Raw genomic sequence first — 21,594 nt, forward strand, 5'->3', positions numbered from 1 at the left:
CTCCAGCCAAAAGACACAGACTGGCTGAATGGGTACAAAAACAACACCCTGATATATGCTGTCTACAAGAAACCCACTTCAGACCTAGGGACAAATACAGACTGAAAGTGAGGGGATGAAAAAGATATTCCATGCAAATGGAAATCACAAGAAAGCTGGAGTAGCAATACTCATATCAGATAAAATAGACTTTAAAATAAAGACTGTTACAAGAGATAAGGAAGGACAGTACATAATGATCAAGGGATCAATCCCAGAAGAAAACATAACAATTGTAAATATTTGTGTACCCAACATAGGAGCACCTCAATACATAAGGCAAACGCTAACAGGCATAAAAGCAGAAATAGACAGTAACACAATAATAGTGGGGGACTTTAACACTCCACTTACACCAATAGACAGAAAATAAATAAGAAACACAAGCTTTAAATGACACAATATATCAGACAGACTTAACTGATATTTTTAGGACATTCCACCTGAAAGCAGAAGAATACACTTTCTTCTCAAGTGCACATGGAACGTTCTCCAGAATAGATCACATCTTGGGTCACAAATAAAGCCTTGGAATATTTAAGAAAATTGAAATCGTATCAAGCACCTTTTCTGACCACAACTCTAAGAGATTAGAAATCAATTACAGGAAAAAAACAGTAAAAAACACAAATACATGGAGGCTAAAGAGTGTGCTGCTAAATAACCAAGAGATCACTGAAGAAATCAAAGAAGAAATTAAAAAATAGCTAGAAACAAATGACAATGAAAACAAAACAATCCAAAACCTATGGGACACAGGAAAAGCAGTTCTAAGAGGGAAGTTCATAGCAATTCAAGCTCACCTCAAGAAACAAGAAAAATCTCAAATAAACAACCTAACCTTACACCTAAAGCAACTAGAAAAAGAACAAAGAAAACCCAAAGTTAGCAGAAGGAAAGAAATCATAAAGACCACATGAGAAATAAATGAAAAAGAAATGAAGGAAACAATAGCAAAGATCAATAAAACTAAAAGCTGGTTCTTTGAGAAGATAAACAAAATTGATAAACCATTAGCCACACTCATCAAGAAAAAAAGGGAGAAGACTCAAATCAATAGAATTAGAAATGAAAAAGGAGAAGTAACAACTGACCCTGCAGAAACACAAAGGATCATGAGAGATTACTAAAAGCAACTATATGCCAATAAAATGGACAACCTGGAAGAAATGGACAAATTCTTAGAAAAGCACAACCTTCCGAGACTGAACCAGGAAGAAATAGAAAATATAAACAGACCAATCACAAGCACTGAAATTGATACTGTGATTAAAAATCTTCCAAAAAACAAAGGCCCAGGGCCAGATGGCCTCACAGGCAAATTCTATCAAACATTTAGAGAAGAGCTAACACCTGTTCTCCTCAAACTCTTCCAAAATACAGCATAGGGAGGAACACTCCCAAACTCATTCCATGAGGCCACCATCACCCTGATACCAAAACCAGACAAAGATGTCAAAAAGAAAGAAAACTACAGGCCAATATCACTGATGGACATAGATGCAAAAATCCTCAACAAAATACTAGCAAACAGAATCTAACAGCACATTAAAAGGATCATGCACCATAATCAAGTGGAGTTTATCCCAGGAATACAAGGCTTCTTCAATATACACAAATCAATGAATGTGATACACCACATTAACAAATTGACGGATAAAAACCATATGATCATCTCAAATGATGCAGAAAAAGCTTTTGACAAAATTCAACACCCATTTATGATAAAAACTCTCCAGGAAGTGGGCATAGAGGGAACCTACCTCAACATAATAAAGGTCATATATGACAAACCCAGAGCAAACATCATTCTCAATGGTGAAAAAGTGAAAGCATTTCCTCTAAGATCAGGAACAAGACAAGGATGTCCACTCTCACTACTCTTAATCAACATAGTATTGGAAGTGCTAGACAGAGCAATCAGAGAAGAAAAAGAAATAAAAGGAATGCAAATAGGAAAGGAAGAAATAAAACTGCCACTGTTTGAGGATGACATGATACTATACATAGAGAATCCTAAAGATGCCACCAGAAAACTACTAGAACTAATCAATGAATTTGGTAAAGTTGCAGGACACAAAATAAATGCACAGAAATCTCTTGCATTCCTATACACTAACAACATAAGATCAGAAAGAGAAATTAAGGAAACAATCCCATTTATCACTGCAACAAAAAGAATAAAATACCTAGGAATAAACCTACCTAAGGAGGCAAAACACCTGTATTCAGAAAACTATAAAACATTGATGAAAGAAATCAAAGATAACATAAACAGATGGAGAGATATGCCATGCTCTTGGACTGGAAGAATCAATATTATGAAAAAGACTATACTACCCAAAGCAATCTACAGATTCAATGCAATCCCTATCAAATTACCAATGGCATTTTTTACAGAACTAGAACAAGAAATTTTACAATTTGTATGGAAACACCAAAGACCCCAAATAACCAAAGCAATCTTGAGAAAGTAAAACAGAGCTGGAGGAATTAGGTTCCCTGACTTCAGACTATACTAAAATCTACGGTAATGAAGACAGTATGGTACTGGCACAAAAACAGAAATATAGATCAATGGAACAGGATAGAAAGCCCAGAGATAAACCCACACACATATGATCACCTTATTTTTGATAAAGGAGGAAAGAATATACAATGGAGAAAAGACAGCCTCTTCAATAAGTGGTGCTGGGAAAACTGGACAACTACATGTAAAAGAATGAAATTAGAACACTCCCTAACACCATACACAAAAATAAACTCAAAATGGATTAAAGACCTAAATGTAAGGCCAGACATTATAAAACTCTTAGAGGAAAACGTAGGCAGAGCCCTCTATGACATAAATCACAGCAAGATCCTTTTGACCCACCTCCTAGAGTAAGGGAAATAAAAACAAAAATAAACAAATGGGACCTAATGAAACTTAAAAGCTTTTACACAGCAAAGGAAACCATTAACAAGACATAAAGGCAACCCTCAGAATGGGAGAAAATATTTGCAAACGAAGCAATGGACAAAGGATTAATCTCCAAAATTTAGAAGCAGCTCATGCAGCTCAATATCAAAAAAAAAAAAACATAGCCCAATCCAAAAATGGGCAGAAGACCTAGATAGACATTTCTCCAAAGAAGACATACAGATGTCCAACAAATACTTGAAAAGATGCTCAACGTCACTAGTCATTAGAGAAATGCAAATCAAAACTACAATGAGGTATCACCTCACACCTGTTAGAATGGCCATCATCAAAAATCTACAAACAATAAATGCTGGAGAGGGTGTAGAGAAAAGGGAACCCTCCTGCACTGTAGGTGGGAATGTAAATTGATATAGCTACTATGGAGAACAGTATGGAGGTTCTTTCAAAACCTAAAAATAGAACTATCATACGACCCAGCAATCCCACTACTGGGCATATACGCTGAGAAAACCATAACTCAAAAAGAGACATGTACCACAATGTTCATTGGAGCACTATTTACAACAGTCAGGTCATGGAAGCAACCTAAATGTCCATCAACAGATGAATTAATAAAGAAGATGTGGCACATATATACAATGGAATATTACTCAGCCATAAAAAGGAACGAAATTGAGTTATTTGTAATGAGGTGGATGGATCTAGAATCTGTCATACAGAGTGAAGTCAGAAAGAGAAAAACAAATACAGTATGCTAATGCATATATATAGAATTTTAAAAAGTGGTACTTATGAACCTAGTGGCAGGGCAGGAATAAAGAGACCGACGTAGAGAATGCACTTGAGGGAACGGGGGTGGAGGGGAAGCTGGGATGAAGTGAGAGAGGAGCGTTGGCATACATACACTACCAGATGTCAAATGGATGGCAGTGGGAAGCTGTTGCATAGCACAAGGATATCAACTTGATGCTTTGTGACGACCTAGAGGGATGGGATAGGGAGGGTGGGAAGGAGGTTCAAGAGGGAGGGGATATGGGGTATCTGTATATGTATAGCTGATTCCCTTTGTTTACAGCAGAAAGTAACACAACATTGTAAAGCAATTATACTCCAATAAAGATGTTAAAAAAAATAGAAAAAAAAATAGACAACCATGGTACTTCAGCATGTGGCTGAAGCAGTTTACCCAAAAGGTAGGACTTTCGGTCCCCACCCTAAGAGACAAACTAGTGGGGAGCAGTTGCTTTTAGTGATATCCCTTGAGGTCAGAAGGCCTCAAAATGGTTGCCTAGGTGGGCACAAATGGAAACTGAATGAGCCACATGATAGAGCTCTATTTAGCGCCATCTAATCTCCAGTCTCTGACCAGGGCCAGAGACCTGACCTTTCAAAAACACCAGAAGCTGGAACCTGCAGAGAGGTAGACATGAATAACTTTTTCAACTTCCTGTTTCCCACTATGAGGTTTTTACCTTCTTTGTCAATATTACTGATAGGAGAGCTTGAGACCCTCTGGAAGCTTTTTAATTGGGGGTGGAGGGGGAGAGGTATTAATCATAATGTATATCCTATACTTCAACCCACAGTCAAGCAGTCTGTTCCATCTAAAGATTACAATGCCATGTGCCTCCCTCCAAAAATTCAATTGGAGACATATGTTATAGCATTTGAATGCTAGAATATTGTATTCTCTTTAGTAAACCTTTGTTACTTCAGACTATTGCAATCATTATATTGCACACTTTCTATACTCTAATATTTGCCACTGTGAGGGCACGCTGCAGAGTCCTACTGCCTGTATTGTTCTAAATGCAGCTCTGAACACATCCCTTCCTTGTACAAAAAGTTCTCTTAGCTCAACTTGCTAGAAATTCCCTCACTCATCTTCTCTGTCCCATGAAATGAAAGCTCATTCTTCAAGGCCAAATATTTGCATTGCCTGAAACACAGCAGTGCTTAATCAGTGGTAACGATCTGGAAATACCAAGTTAAAATACATTTTCTTCCTGAAATCCTCCATGATGACCCAGTCTGTAAGTCATATAGTTTAAAAAATATATTGAAAAGCTAATCTATGAAACACATTGTTCTAGCAACTCATAGAGCAATGAACAATATATGTAATGATCCTGCTCTCAGAAAACTTACATTCTGCTGCAGATACAGTTAACCAAAAATTAAATACATAATACTGGGTTGGCCAAAAAGTTCATTCGTGGTTTCCCATAACAGCTTACAAAAATCCGAAAGAACTTTTTGGCCAATCCAATATAAGGTTGGTAGCAATGAGACCTTCAAAGAAAAATAAACAAGTGACTGAGGGTTAGAGAGGTGAGCTCATTTTGATGGAGGTGATGAGAAGGGCTTGTCTGAGGAGATAATACATGAGCACAGAACCAAATAACTAAGAAGTGGCTGGCCATGTAGAAATTCAGACATGCAATTATGTTGGCTTAGACTAAGACTAGAGATAGAGTACATAGATTTAAGATAATTTATCATTTTCATCAGAACGTCTATAGCACTTTGGTTTTACACCTATTGCCACATAATGCTTGATATATTATATACAAATCTGGATTGCAAGTTACTTGAAAGCAAAGATTGTATCTTGCCTCTCTTTGTATTCCCAGTGCCAAGAATGGTGCCTGGTACAGAGTAGGCACTTGGTACATGTTTAGTGACTGAATCTAACTTCCTAAACTTTCTTGCCTGCCTGTAGGGATCTGTGACAGCTGCATGATACCTCCTGTATAGGCTGAATCTATTCTGAGCCTCTTGCATTCTCTCCTCAGTGTCCTAGGCAGGCTTACAAGACACCTTTATAATAAATGAGCTTACACAGCCATTCTATTAATCACATACAATCGTCAGCTCCAAATTAAGTGCATGTGGAAAAATTAGATCCTCAAATAATTGTTATGTGCAATTGACTGCTTGAACGGCCTAAATAAGGTTTAAGTGGTCAACTGCTCCAGAAACTAGCCCAAAAAGCCAACAGTTGGCTAATTTCATGTGTAATAAACTGTGTCTATTATTTCACCACCTGCAGCTAATTGTCTATAGATAATTATACCTTAAGAATGGAAAACTGCCCTTGGAAGTTGAGCCTAACTTGGTGTCCAATATACTATATCTAACATATCTCTTATTATAACCAAGAAAAAAAAGGATCAGGTCAGGAGCAATTATAGAGAAACGAAGTTTGTCTCCTCAAGTGCTAGGGTCTTTTCAATGACATTGGTGTTCCACCAAGTTCATTTGCATAAATGCATATTTGTGTTTATCTAAAGTCTCCATCTAAAAAGCAGAAGCCACTGGTCATCCTTCAGCATTTATACCACCATCACTCACTCACATGACCTGAAGATGTATCCAGATGATCATGTAGAGGACTTCATATTCACAAAATATAGCCAACTTATATACTGGGCTGGTTCTCATTAAATCACTATTCAAACCAACCAGCTGGGATTAAACATTCTCATGTCAAAATAGTCTGTTTTTCAAAAAATTTCACAATTTGTATGGAAACACAAAAGACCCCGAATAGCCAAAGCAATCTTGAGAAAGAAAAACAGAGCTGGAGGAATCAGGCTCCCTGACTTCAGACTATACTACAAAGCTACAGTAATCAAGACGGTATGGTACTAGCACAAAAACAGAAATATAGATCAATGGTAAAGGATAGAAAGCCCAGAGATAAACCCACACACATATGGTCACCTTATCTTTGATAAGGGAGGCAAGAATATACAGTGGAGAAAAGACAGCCTCTTCAGTAAGTGGTGCTGGGAAAACTGGACAGCTACATGTAAAAGAATGAAATTAGAACACTCCCTAACACCATACACAAAAATAAACTCAAAGTGGATTAAAGACCTAAATGTAAGGCCAGACGCTATAAAACTCTTTGAGGAAAACATAGGCAGAGCACCCTATGACATAAATCACAGCAAGATACTTTTTGATCCACCTCCTAGAGAAATGGAGATCAAAACAAAAATAAACAAATGGGACCTAATGAAACTTAAAAGCTTTTGCACAGCAAAGGAAACCATAAAGAAGATGAAAAGACAACCCTCAGAATGGCAGAAAATATTTGCAAATGAAGCAACTGACAAAGGATTAATCTCCAAAATATGCAAGCAGCTCATGCAGCTCAATATCAAAAAAACAAACAACCCAATCCCAAAATGGGTGGAAGACCTAAATAGACATTTCTCCAAAGAAGATATACAGATTGCCAACAAACACATGAAAGAATGCTCAACATCCCTAATCATTAGAGAAATGCAAATCAAAACTACAATGAGGTATCACCTCACACCAGTCGGAATGGCCATCTTCCAAAAATCTACAAACAATAAATGCTGGAGAGGGTGTGGAGAAAAGAGAACCCTCTTGCACTGTTGGTGGGAATGTAAACTGATACAGCCACTATGGAGAACAGTATGGAGGTTCCTTAAAAAACTAAAAATAGAACTACCATATGACCCAGCAATCCAACTACTGGGCATATACCCTGAGAAAACCATAATTCAAAAAGAGTCATGTACCACAATGTTCATTGCAGCACTATTTACAATAGCCAGGACATGGAAGCAACCTAAATGTCCATCATCGGATGAATGGATAAAGAAATAAAAATAAAATAAAAATAAAAAGAAATGAAATTGAGTTATTTGTAGTGAGGTGGATGGACCTAGAGTCTGTCATACAGAGTGAAGTAAGTCAGAAAGAGAAAAACAAATACCGTATGCTAACACATATATATGGAATATAAAAAAAAAAAGGTTATGAAGAACCTAGGGACAGGACAGGAATAAAGATGCAGACATAGAGAATGGACTTGATCACACGGGGAGGGGGAAGGGTAAGCTGGGATGAAATGAGAGAGTGGCATTGACATATATACACTACCAAATGTAAAATAGATAGCTAGTGGGAAGCAGCCACATAGCACAGGGAGATCAGCTCAGGATTTTGTGACCACCTAGAGGGGTGAGAGGGAGGGGGGGAGGGAGAAGCAAGAGGCAGGAGATATGGGGATATATGTATATGTATAGCTGATTCACTTTGTTATAAAGCAGAAACTAACACACCATTGTGAAGCAATTATACTCCAATAAAGATGTTTTAAAAAAAAAAGTCTTTTTAGCAGATATTTGAGGAGCAAAGTAAAGAGGTATGTGGGACTCAAACCTTTGACTTTGTATATTATTTGATAAAGTATTTCTAACAAATTTCAGGGGACACACACATGCACATCCACACACACTAACTCTAAAATGTTGGTCAAACAACAAACTAACTGATAAATATTCCTAAAGAAGTCTATGTTAATTACATACTCCACCATTGAGGTCTGTGACTTTTGCATGATATAGCACTGCCAACGTGAAATTCAATGCCAAAAGAAGGTCATTTGAAAATGAATGGTTTTCAACACGTTCATCTTTCAAAAGAGATGCCTCTTTCCACTGCTTATATAATGGGAGAAAAAAAAATTCCACAACCCTAAAATTGTTCATATCAACATCTTAGAAGATCTTTGTAAATAAGCAGTCCCTACTTAAAGTTATTGATATTCATTTTTAAACCAATAAAAAGGGCTAATCAATTAATTCACCCTGTGGTTAAGTGGGGAAAAAAGTCAACAGATGGTGTGAGAAATCTGATCGAGATCGAGCTCTATCAGTAATGCTACTCATTAACTTCGTTATTTGGGGCAAAGTATTTAACCTCTCTGAACCACATCTGTGAAATGAGAACAATATTGACAATTTACCAGAGCATTTGTGATAATTAAGTGAGATAATATTGTATATTTAAGTGCTTTATGAAATGTGACACACTATAGCATTGTAAGATACTGTGTAATGGTGTAATAGAAATAACACTAAATATAGAATGAGAAGATGTGTTTGAGTCCTAACACTGCCACTAACTGGACAAGTTCTCTTGATGAATGTGCAGACAAATGAGTGCATAAATGAATGAATGTACTGCATCAGCCTTATTCATTGAGTCACGTGGCACTAGGCATTTTAACAGGCACTGTTGATATAGAGGTGAATCTTTCCCACAGAGAGCTGATACTTTACGAAGGAAGACTCACAAAAAAACAGATGGCTTGTTATGCAGCAATAGATAACTGGAACATTATGGAACCCATTCATGGGCATCAAACATTGAATCCAGCTTCACTTGACATTTTGATGTTGAGCATATCCCTTGATACTAAGTGTATACTAATCATCTATGCACCAGGCAATTTAAAAATTACATAATTCCCACACACCAGGTAAGTAATGGATTCTAAAAGAAAAGGATCTACAGGTTATTATCAGGTTTCCCTGAATTAAATTAATAAATATATATGGGATCTTGTAGAGTTGTAAAAATTATTAACACTGCAGAACAAAAGGAAAAATAATTAACCAAATCATATCTCACTACAGATTCATGAGCCAGTTCAACACGGCTCCTCCAATTTCATGTGAAGTCCTTTTCATCATAAGCCTCAAACAAAACTTGTCTTTATAATCATTGTATTTCTTTCTTTTTGGATTCATTAATATTAATTAATGTTAGCTCATTTAGGTTATTAATCAAGTAATATATTACTACTTTACCTACCCATTGATAATTTCCTCTGTTTTAACACTTACTCCTGTTTCTTCAGAATAAGAAAGGAATAACTTTGTGTAAAGTAACTTACAGTCTTTGAAAATTATAATTAATTTCAAAAGAAGAGAAGCCTGCTTTGTTCTAAATCCCAGATGATTTTTTTCAGGTAATTAAAAGCCAAGAGAACAGAATTTGAATGCACTCAAAATGTGAGAAAAAAAACTATGGTTGTTATACCTATGAATGGCAAGCTTGGATATATCATTTCCTCTGATTCTCACAGCATTATTAACAAAATGGAGAGCTCGGAAATTCATCTGCTACTTTAACTAAAGGTAATGCCTATATGATAAGGGAATTGATAAAAAAAAAAAAAAAAGCAGTGAGGATTACTCTGAAAAAAGATCAACACTCCCATGAGGTATTCAGTATTAACTGGGATCTGACAAATTTTAACTGAGAGCACATGAATGGGGCTGGGAAGCTCCAAAGCATTCAAGAAGGAAGGTTTTCTAATTGCAGTGGGCAAGTTTTGCAACCTCATAAGTGAGTTTCTCTCAATTTGATATCCAAAGTTTGAGTCAAAAGTGAAGCAGTGCAATGCAGGCTTTGTTAAGAAACATAATGGTCAGTCAACTATGAGATATTTTTCCAACTCCTATATCACCTGAAAGCAAGAAAATGAGTCCATCTTTGAATATCATATGCCTCAGGTTTATCATCTCTAATCATTTCTGCTCACCAGTCAGGAGTAAAGATGCTCCCATTCATCCTAGTCCCTACTCATAGCAATTGCCCTATACTGAAGGCCACTAAGAAGATTTTAGGAAATGTATCTACTTCAGAACTATGCTTTGGGTACTTCCCTGGTTGTCCAGTGGTTGAGACTTCACCTTCCAATGCAGGGGGTGCAGGTTTGATCCCTTTTCAGGGAGCTAAGATCCCACATGCCTCAGGGCCAAAAAAACCAAAACATAAAACAGAAGCAATATTGTAACAAATTCAATAAAGACTTTAAAAATGGTTCACATCAAAAAAAAAATCTTTAAAAAAACAACTGTGCTTTGCACATAGTCTGCAAATTTGTCCCAATTCTTGCTCTCTTTTGTTTAAAATTTATTCTATTGAAGTATAGTTGATTTACAATGTCGTGTTAATTTCTACTGTATAGCAAAGAGATTCAGTTATACATATATATGTATATATCTGTGTGTGTGTATAAATATATATAATCTTTTTCATATTCTTTTCCATTATGTTTTATCCCAGGATATTGAATATAGTTCCCTGTGCTAGACAGTAGGACCTTGTTGTTTATCTCTTTTCTATATACCAGTTTGAGCGATGCTTGCTCTCTTTAAGGGGTGCTACTTCTATGGATGACAGAGCACAGACCAGGTTAGGTTTGACTCCAAGTCCCAGGGGCACCCAGAGTCACTGCCTTTTCTCTGCTTCACTATCTGTTAACTGGTTTGTGCTTCTATCTTTGAATTTTCAATGTGGTGTGAAAATAGAGCAGTGTTCTCTAACTCTCCAGAAGAGTTAAACAGTAGTCTATATTATTTATAAAGTGAGCAATGTGCTTCCCCAAACATACTTGACTCGTGTTCACCCCTTTCTTTCCTTGTTTTTAGAATTGTCTCTGTTTCATATATCAAACATTTATATATGCCTGTCATGGGCCAGGCACTATCATGTGTTTTATTAGTATTAACTTGTTTAAACCCAATAACGATTCTGAGGAACTACTGTTACTAGCCCTACCCTACAACAAGGAAACTGATGCACAAAGAGGTCAAACACCCTGCCCAAGTTCAACAGTAAGCAGGGCTCAAATTCAATAAGCCTGGCTCCAGAAACTGTATTTTAATCAACATGCATCCTATCAGAGAGCCGAATAGGAAGCTAGAAACACAAAAGAGGGATGCAAGGGTTGTTTATTGTGCTGGTCTCATGTGGAAGGGATTATGAAGTGATATTAGATTAAGCATGACTTTCTGAGATGAAAGATAAATATTTTCCTCATCTCTGGAATTATAAATGATTCGTTAAAGAAAATGTGTGGTGTGTGAGGAGTACAAGCTGATTCAAAACTTCTAGCAATCCTTCTCTACATATCAACTGCTCATCAGACTTAGTTAATATAGAGTTTCTTTCTGCAGTTCTCCAAATATGTGGTAAGAAGTTATTGATGCTGACAGCGATCCTATTCAGAAGGATACTGCACATCCCATAAGAAAAGCAATTAGAATTTTATAAATCCAATTAAATAGAAATATCTTGCTTTTGCATAGTACTCTGTAAGACAAACTTGATCTCAGTTTTAGAAAAGGCCCCAAATACTGTCTTCCATCCTCCTCTTAATATTCTTTATGACAAGGATCTGTCCCTCAAAATCCATTTGGCTGATTTTTCCCAGGCTTAAATACCATTTAAAATTAATTTTATCTTTTGTTTATTCCATCAGAGTATATAGTGCATTTTCCAGAATGTGAATGAAGACAAGCAGCTATGATTTTGAAGAGCATTAATACATAAGTATAATTGACTTTTCCTCCTCTTTTTTGTTCCTCTCTTCATAACAAATGAAAAGCCTAAAATCTTGCTTTGGAACTGAGACTAGCAGAATTTGAAAGGACAGAGTTCATTCCTGGACAACAGCTGGAGAGAAACAATATCGAGGAGTGTCAGCTGAAGTATGTTCTGTAATATGCTGATGAATTTTCTGTAAAAGCAAAACAAAACTTTTCTATGCCCCCAAATTTTGGTAAAAATATACATTCCATGTCCTTTTTGGATATTTACTCTGCATACTGGCATAGAAAAAGTTCTGAGAAATCCTATAATGAAGGCAAATCTAATTGTATTCATCCATTATTCCCTAAGAAGCAATCAACTGAAATTTCTAAAGCTATAATGTGTACTGCACACTCTACTAGGTGTTAGAAATATAGTTGCATAAAAAAAGAGACAGGTTTCCTGGAGATGAGAACTGGGCATACAGGGGAATGAATATGAAGTCTCACAGAAACAATACGTGGACTCCACTACTCAGAAATAGTGTTCTACACAACCATTGTTCCCTGAGGACATCTGATGAATCTCGGCATTAGAAAGCTACAGCAGTAGTCCTAGTAAAATGTAATCTGGACTTTAACAAGAGTACTGTTAGTAAAATTGGAAAGGAAGGGCAAATGCAAGTGGCATCAAGTATTGATAGATTCTATAGAAATAACAGATAATCACCGTGAGAAGGGACAGAAGATTTCATCCAGGTTAGAATCTTCCAAACTATGTTCCTAGAAATGTGTTTCTCAGGAAATATTTCTCTGGACAAATAATTTGGGGAAGTTTCAAAGTCTATTTTTCTCTTGGAGATTGACAGTATACATTAGCATTTGCATGAAAGCTCTCCTGTAAAAAAGCCTGCTTATATTTAGTTAAACTTTATTTCCTAAATATGTGTCCACATAACACTCCCTATTATTTCAGTAAATGCAACTGAATAGCATTTGCAAGGAAAGCTCTCCAATAAAATGCATGCTTATATTTATTTAAACTTTATTTCCCAACTATATGTGTCCACATCCCTTTCTACTATTTCAGCAAACACAGTTGAATGGGGGATAATCCTCAATTGATTTTGCTGTTGAAATAGCCTAGAATTATAGCGGCTTAAAACTAGAAGAGACATAATTATCACCAAGGAAACGACACCTCTTAACTTCCAGGCATCATTTTTTTTGGTGGTGGGGCATCAACACAGTACCACTTTTCTGCCATAAAGATAGGGCTTGATGAAATTCCTCAAATAAACATACAGTGGAATGAGGAAAATAATAAATGAAAAACATGCATTTGATGCAACAGTTTATTCTTAATGAATTGTGGAGTGTATCTTACACAGTGCTATCAGGTTTTGAGCCCAAACTCTCTCAGCAAGAGTGTTTTCCAACACAATATAATGGGCAGCAGAGCAGAGGAATTAAAATGCAGAGTGTGAGTAACCAACAGAACTACAAAATAAATGGATCTAATTTTCCCTAGATAATGGCAGCACTGCAGGTGTCTGCATAGTAATCTCTATTCTATTGTTATATTTCATCTCTGCATAAACTTTAAATATGCCTAAATGTGTATCAACACTGAATTGAACAGTGAAAAAACACACAGACTGCATATATATATATTTTTTTTCACAATTTGCATGATATTTCTGATAGAATGGATGAGATATTAGGTATTGAGCAGGTGCAACTCAGAAAAATTATCTTTTGTACAGTAAGTGATATATCCAATATAAAATTTCCAGGAAGTTACACCACTTATAATTAGAGGTTTATGGCTTAAAGTTTACACTGTATGATAAACACCATTCTATGGAATAATATATCAGGATCTTTATCCAATTTGTGCATATATTACAGCTGTCTCAAAAGTATTTTGTATATGCCATCATGGTCCTGCCAATAAACACTTTCTTTAGCTACCTCCATACAAAAGTGGCATCAATTAGAAGTGTCGTACAAACTCATTTTAAGAGAATGTAGAGGCTAACTTACTCCCATATTTTCTTTATATATCAAGTTTTTGTTTTTTCATTTTCATATGAATACAATATACATACATAAAAGTACTCACAAGTGTTCAGCTCAAATTATTTTCAAAACTGAACAAACTCATGAAATTAGCACCCAGATCAAGAAATAGAACATTACCAACATCCCAGAAGAATGTATTGTGCTCATTCCCACATAGTATTTTCCCCAAGAATAACCACTCTTCTGATTTCCAATACTGTAGAGAACTTTTATCAGTTTTCAGTCTTGATATAAATGGAATCATAAAGTATATGTTATTTTGTGTCTGGTATTTCACCCAACTTTATGTCTGTAAGATTTATCCATGTTTTTGCGTGTCATTATAGATTGTTCATTCTCATTGTTATATAATATTACAGTATATAGTATTCCATTGTGTGACTACACCACAATTGAATTATCCATTCTACTACTGATTAACTTTTATGAATAGGGATTTTATGAAAATATTTCACGGGCATATTGGGTATATAGCTAGGAATGAGATTCAAAGTCAAGAGGTGTACATATGTTCAACTCTCCTCATTGCAATTCAGTGTGCCTTGAGTCACAAATCAAGTGAACATATATGGGTAGGTCTGCTTCTGAAGTCTTTACTCTCTGCCATTTTTCAGTTTGTCTATTCTTTTACCAATATCATACAATTTTAACTACTCTGACTTAATAATTCGTCTTTATTCTACGATACTAAATCCTCCAACTTGGTTCTTCTGCTTCAAAATTGCATTGCCTATATTTGGACCTCTGAATTTCCATTAAAGTTTTAAAGTCAGCTCATCAATTTTCACAAAAATAAACATGTTGGGCTTTTGATTGGGATCTCGTTGAATCTATAGATTATCAATTAAATGATATTTTACAATATTGAGTCTTCCCTTCTATAAATATAGAATGCTGTTCATTTTACTTAAGTGATCTATATAATTTTTCTCAACAATGTTTAATAGTTTAATTATAGAGGTCCTTTAACATCTTTTGTTAGAGCTACTCCTAGTTGCTATAAGTCTTCCAAATTTTTTTGTTCCTTCTCAAGATTGTTAAGGCTATTCTAGGTCCCTCACAATTCAATTAAAATTTTGGAATCAATTTTCCAATGTCTCTAAAAACCTGCTTGGAATTTTGATTGAAACTGCTATAAATCTATAGGCTAGTCTGAAAAGAATTGAGATATTTGAAATAATGAGCCTTGCCACCAATGAGAATGATATATCTCTCCATTTTTTAACATTTTCTTTAAATTTTATCTAACTTCTCACAATTTCAGGCACACAGATATAAAATCCTCAACAATTTATTAGAAAATCCATTCAACAATGTATAAAAAGAATTATACACCATTATCAAGTGGTATTTATTTAAGGTATGCAAGGCTGGCTCAACACTAGGAAATCAAGCAATGTAATCTACCACATCAACAGACTAAATTATAAATATTATAATATAATACAGTCATATAGGTGTTTTTCAAAGTCCTTAATTCACCTAATCAATACTCTCTCTACAGCTTTTCATCCTAGGCTTTTAGTATGTCTATGGTTTCCCCCAACTGTAATATTTTGCCCAAGGTGGAAGCTAGTAGTCTGAGACCAATTATTGGCAAGCTTGGTATATTTTGAGGATTGAACAGACAGTCTTGAAATTAAAGAACAAAACTGATGGAACTCAAAATTCCCAATTACAAAACTTGCTACAAAGCTTCAGTAATCAAAACAGTGTATTAGACATTCCATCCAAAAACAACAGAATATACTTTCTTCTCAAGTGCTCATGGAACATTCTCCAGGGTAGATCCTATTTTGGGTCAAAAATCAAGCCTTGGTAAATTTAAGAAAATTGAAATCATAACAAGTACCTTTTCCAATCACAACGCTATGAGACTAGATATCAATTACAGAAAAAATCTGTAAAAAATACAAACAAATGGAGGCTAAACAATACACAACTTAATAACCAAGAGATCACTGAAGAAATCAAAAATTACTTAGAAACAAATGACAATGAAAACACGACAACCTGACACCTATGGGATGCAGCAAAAGCAGTTCTAAGAGGGAAGTTTATAGCAATACAGTCCTACCTCAAGAAACAAGAAACAACTCAAATAAACAACCTAACCTTACACCTAAAGCAATTAGAGAAAGAATAACAAAAATGCCCAAAGTTAGCAGAAGGAAAGAAATCATAAAGATCAGATCAGAAATAAATGAAAAAGAAATGAAGAAAACAATAGCAAAGATCAGTAAAACTAAAAGCTGGTTCTTTGAGAAGATAAACAAAATTGATAAACCATTAGCCAGACTCATCACGATAAAAAGGGAGAAGACTCAAATCAATAGAATTAGAAATGAAAAAGGAGAAGTAACAACTGACACTGCAGAAATACAAAGGATCATGAGAGATTATTACAAGCAACAATATGCCAATAAAATGGACAACCTGGAAGAAATGGACAAATTCTTAGAAAAGCACAACCTTCCGACACTGAACCAAGAACAAACAGAAAATATAAACAGACCGATCACAAGCACTGAAATTGATACTGTGATTAAAAATCTTCCAAAAACAAAAGCTCAGAACCAGTCACAGGTGAATTCTATCAAACATTTAGAGAAGAGCTAACACCTATCCTTCTCAAACTCTTCCAAAATACAGCAGAGGGTGGAACACCCCCAAACTCATTCTACGAGACCACCATCACCCTGATACCAAAACAAGACAAACATGTCTCAATGGAAGAAAACTACAGGCCAATATCACTGATGAACATAAATGCAAAAATCTTCAACAAAATGCTAGCAAATAGAATCCAAAAGCACATTAAAAGGATCATACACCATGACCAAGTGGGATATATCCCAGGAATGCAAAGATTCTGCAATATACACAGATCAGTCAATGTGATGCACCATATTAACAAATTGAAGGAGAAAAACCATATGATCATCTCAATAGATGCAGAGAAAGCTTTTAACAAAACTCAACACCAATTTATGATAAAAACCCTCCAGAAAGTAGGCGTAGAGGGAACTTACCTCAACATAATAAAGGCCATATATGACAAACACACAGCCAACATCATCCTAAATGGTGAAAAACTGAAACCATTTCTACTAAGATCAGGAACAAGACAAGGTTGCCCACTCTCACAACTATTATTCAACATACTTTTGGAAGTTTTAGCCACAGCAACCAGAGAGGAAAAATAAATAAAAGGAATCCAAATCGGAAAAGAAGTAAAGCTGTCACTGTTTGCAGATGACATGATACTATACACAGAGAATCCTAAAGATGCTACCAGAAAACTACTAGAGCTAATCAATGAATTTGGTAAAGTAGCAGGATACAAAATTAATGCACAGAAATCTCTTGCATTCCTATACACTAATGATGAAAAATCTGAAAGAGAAATTAAGGAAACACTCCCATTTACCACTGCAACAAAAAGAATAAAATACCTAGGAATAAACCTACCTAGGGAGACAAAAGACCTGTATGCAGAAAACTATAAGACACTGATGAAAGAAATTAAAGATGATACAAATGATGGAGAGATATACAATGTTCTTGGATTGGATGAATTGACATTGTGAAAAAGACTATACTACCCAAAGCAATCTACAGATTCAATGCAATGCCTATTAAACTACCAATGGCATTTTTCACAGAACTAGAACAAAAAACTTCACAATTTGTATGGAAACACAAAAGACCGTGAATAGCCAAAGCAATCTTGAGAAAGAAAAACAGAGCTGCAGGAATCAGACTCCCTGACTTCAGACTATACTACAAGCTACAGTAACCACGACAGTATGGTACTGGCACAAAAACAGAAATATAGATCAATGGAACAGGACAGAAATCCCAGAGATAAACCAACGCACATATGGTCACCTTATTTTTGATAAAGGAGGCAAGAATATACAATGGAGAAAGGACAGCCTCTTCAATAAGTGGTGCTGGGAAAACTGGACAGCTACATGTAAAAGAATGAAATTAGAACACTCCCTAACACCATACACAAAAGTAAACTCAAAATGGATTAAAGACCTAAATGTAAGGCCAGACACTATAAAACTCTTAGAGGAAAACGTAGGCAGAGCACTCTATGACATAAATCACAGCAAGACCCTTTTTGACCCACCTCCTAGAGAAATGGAAATCAAAACAAAAATAAACAAATGGGACCTAATGAAACTTAAAAGCTTTTGCACAGCATGGAAACCATAAACAAGATGAAAGGACAACCCTCAGAATGGGAGAAAATATTTGCAAATGAAGTAACTGACAAAGGATTAATCTCCAAAATGTACAAGCAGCTCATGCAGCTCAGTATGAAAAAAACAAACAACCCACTCCAAAAATGGGCAGGAAACCTAAATAGACATTTCTCCAAAGAAGATATACAGATTGCCCACAAACACATGAAAGAATGCTCAAGATCACTAATCATTAGAGAAATGCCAATCAAAACTACAATGAGGTATCACCTCACACCAGTCGGAATGGCCATCATACAAAAATCTACAAACAATAAATGCTGGAGAGGGTGTGGAGAAAAGGGAACCCTCCTGCCCTGTTGGTGGGAATGTAAATTGATACAGCCACTATGGAGAGCAGTATGGAGGTTCCTTAAAAAACTAAAAATAGAACTACCATACAACCCAGCAATCCCACTACTGGGCATATACCCTGAGAAAACCATAATTCAAAAAGAGTCATGTACCACAATGTTCACTGCAGCTCTATTTACAATAGCCAGGACATGGAAGCAACCTAAGTGTCCATCGACAGACGAATGGATAAAGAAGATGTGGCACATATATACAATGGAATATTAGCCATAAAAAGAAATGAAATTGAGTTATTTGTAGTGAGGTGGATGGACCTAGAGTCTGTTATACAGAGTGAAGTAATTCTGAAAGAGAAAAACAAATACCGTATGCTAACACATAAATATGGAATCTAAAAAGAAAAAAAAAGGTTATGAAGAACCTAGAGGCAGGATAGGAATAACGACGCAGTTGTACAGAATGGACTTGAGGACACGGGATGGGGGGAAGGGGAAGCTGGGACGAAGTGAGAGAGTGGCATGGACATATATACACTACCAAATGTAAAATAGATAGCTAGTGGGAAGCAGCCACATAGCACAGGGAGATCAGCTCGGTGCTTTGTGACCACCTAGAGGGGTGGGATAGGGAGGGTGGGAGGGAGACACAAGAGGGAGGAGATATGGGGATATATGTATGTGTATAGCTGATTCACTTTTTTATAAAGCAGTAACTAACACACCATTGTAAAGCAATCATACTCCAATAAAGATGTTTAAAAAAATAAAAAAATAAAAACACACTTGAAGGAATGAACAGCAGACTAAGTTATACAGCAGAATGCATAAGTGTGTTTCATGTTTGGTAATTGCAATCATTTCCAGAGTACATGTGAGAGTGATCAATAATGAAAATGGACTTGAGGACACAGGGTGGAGGAAGGGTAAGCTGGGACAAAGTGAGAGAGTGGCATGGACATATATACACTACCAAATGTAAAATAGATAGCTAGTGGGAAGCAGCCACATCTCACAGGGAGATCAACTCAGTGCTTTGTGACCACCTAGAGGGGTGGGATAGGGAGGGTGGGAGCGAGATGCAGGAGGGAGGAGATATGGGGATATATGTATATGTATAGCTGATTCACTTTGTTATAAAGCAGAAACTAACACACCATTGTAAAGCAATTATACTCCAATAAGGATGTTAAAAAATTAAAAAAGAAAAAAAAGAAAAGAAAAAAAAAACAGTGTATTAATGGCATAAAAATAGACATGTAAACAAATGGATAAGAATTCAGATTTCAGAAATACACCCATATATCTACAGTCAAATGATTTTTGACCAGGGTTCCAAGATCATTCAATGGGGAAAGAATAGTCTCTTCAATAAATGGTTTTGGGATAAGTGGATATTCACATGGAAAGCAATGAAATTGGACTTTACTGCACACTAACTACAGAATTTAACTTAAAATGAATCAAAGATGTAGATATAAGAACTAAAATCACAAAACTTATAGAAGTAAACATATGGTGAGTAATGGGCTGGAGAGAATGCTATAAGCCTGGAGAAGCACCAGAAACACCTAAGAAGATCTTGGTTTTGGTAGTGCTGTCTTAAATATGAGAACAAATGCACAGGCAACTTAAAAAAAATTTAGATAAATTGAACTTCATCAAAATTTTAAAATTTGTGCATCAAGGGACACTAGGAAAAGAGTCAAAAAGACAACACATATCTGATCAGGATTTAGTATCCAGAATATATAAAAATATCCTACAACTCAACAAGAAGACAACCCAATAAAAATGGGCAAAGGGCTTCAATAAACATTTATCCAAAGAAAACATACAAGTGGCCAACAAGCACATGAAAAGATGCTCAACATCATTAATCAGTAGAAAAATGCAAATCAAAACCACACTGAAATATCACTTCATAGCCCATAGGAGGGGTACAATTTAAAAATTGAAAATAACATTTAATGGAAAGGATATAGAGAAATTGGAACCCTCATATACTGCTGATGGGAACATAATACGGTGTAGCTGCTATGGTATACAATTTTGGCGATTCCTCAAAAGTTAAACAGAGTATGACCCAGCAATTCTATCCTAGTTGTATATCTCAAATAATTGAAAACAATTGTTCAAATAATGTTCATACTAGCATGATTCACCGCAGCCCCAAAGTAGAAGCAATCCAAATGTTTTTCAGCCCTCCATATCCACATTTCCACAACCATAGATTCGACCAACTGTGGATCGTATACTACTGTAGTATGTACGTACTGAAAAAAATCCACATATAAGTGGACCTGCACAGTTCAAACCTGTTTGTTCAAGGGTCAACTGTACTGATATATGCTACAATATAAATCAACCCTTGAAAATACCATGCTAAGTGAAAGTCACACACAAAATGTCACATGTTGCATGATTCCATTTACAGGAAATATCCATAATAGGTAAATCCATAGAGACAGAGAGCAGATTAGTGGTTGTCAGGGGCTGGTGGGAGGAATGAATGTCCTTTGGTTTTAGAGGTAAGAGCCATTTAGTGGATAACTGCTTTCAAAAAGAAAATAATTTTAAAATTCAGCATATTCTTCACTTAACTAGAGACATAGACCTAGGTAGAGGGTGGGAGGGAGATGCAAGAGGGAGGAGATATGGGGATATATGTATATTTATAGCTGATTAGAGGTGTGTATATGGGAGAGAAGAGCAGTAGCTTCGTTGCCCACCTGGAAGCTCACAATTCAAACACAGATTTGCAAGAAGAGCCTAAACCAGTAGAGAGTGGTAATACTTTCAAAAGTATCCAAGAGGAACTTGATTCA

This window comes from Balaenoptera acutorostrata, chromosome X (assembly GCF_949987535.1).
Source record: "Balaenoptera acutorostrata chromosome X, mBalAcu1.1, whole genome shotgun sequence".
NCBI classification, from domain to species: domain Eukaryota; kingdom Metazoa; phylum Chordata; class Mammalia; order Artiodactyla; family Balaenopteridae; genus Balaenoptera; species Balaenoptera acutorostrata.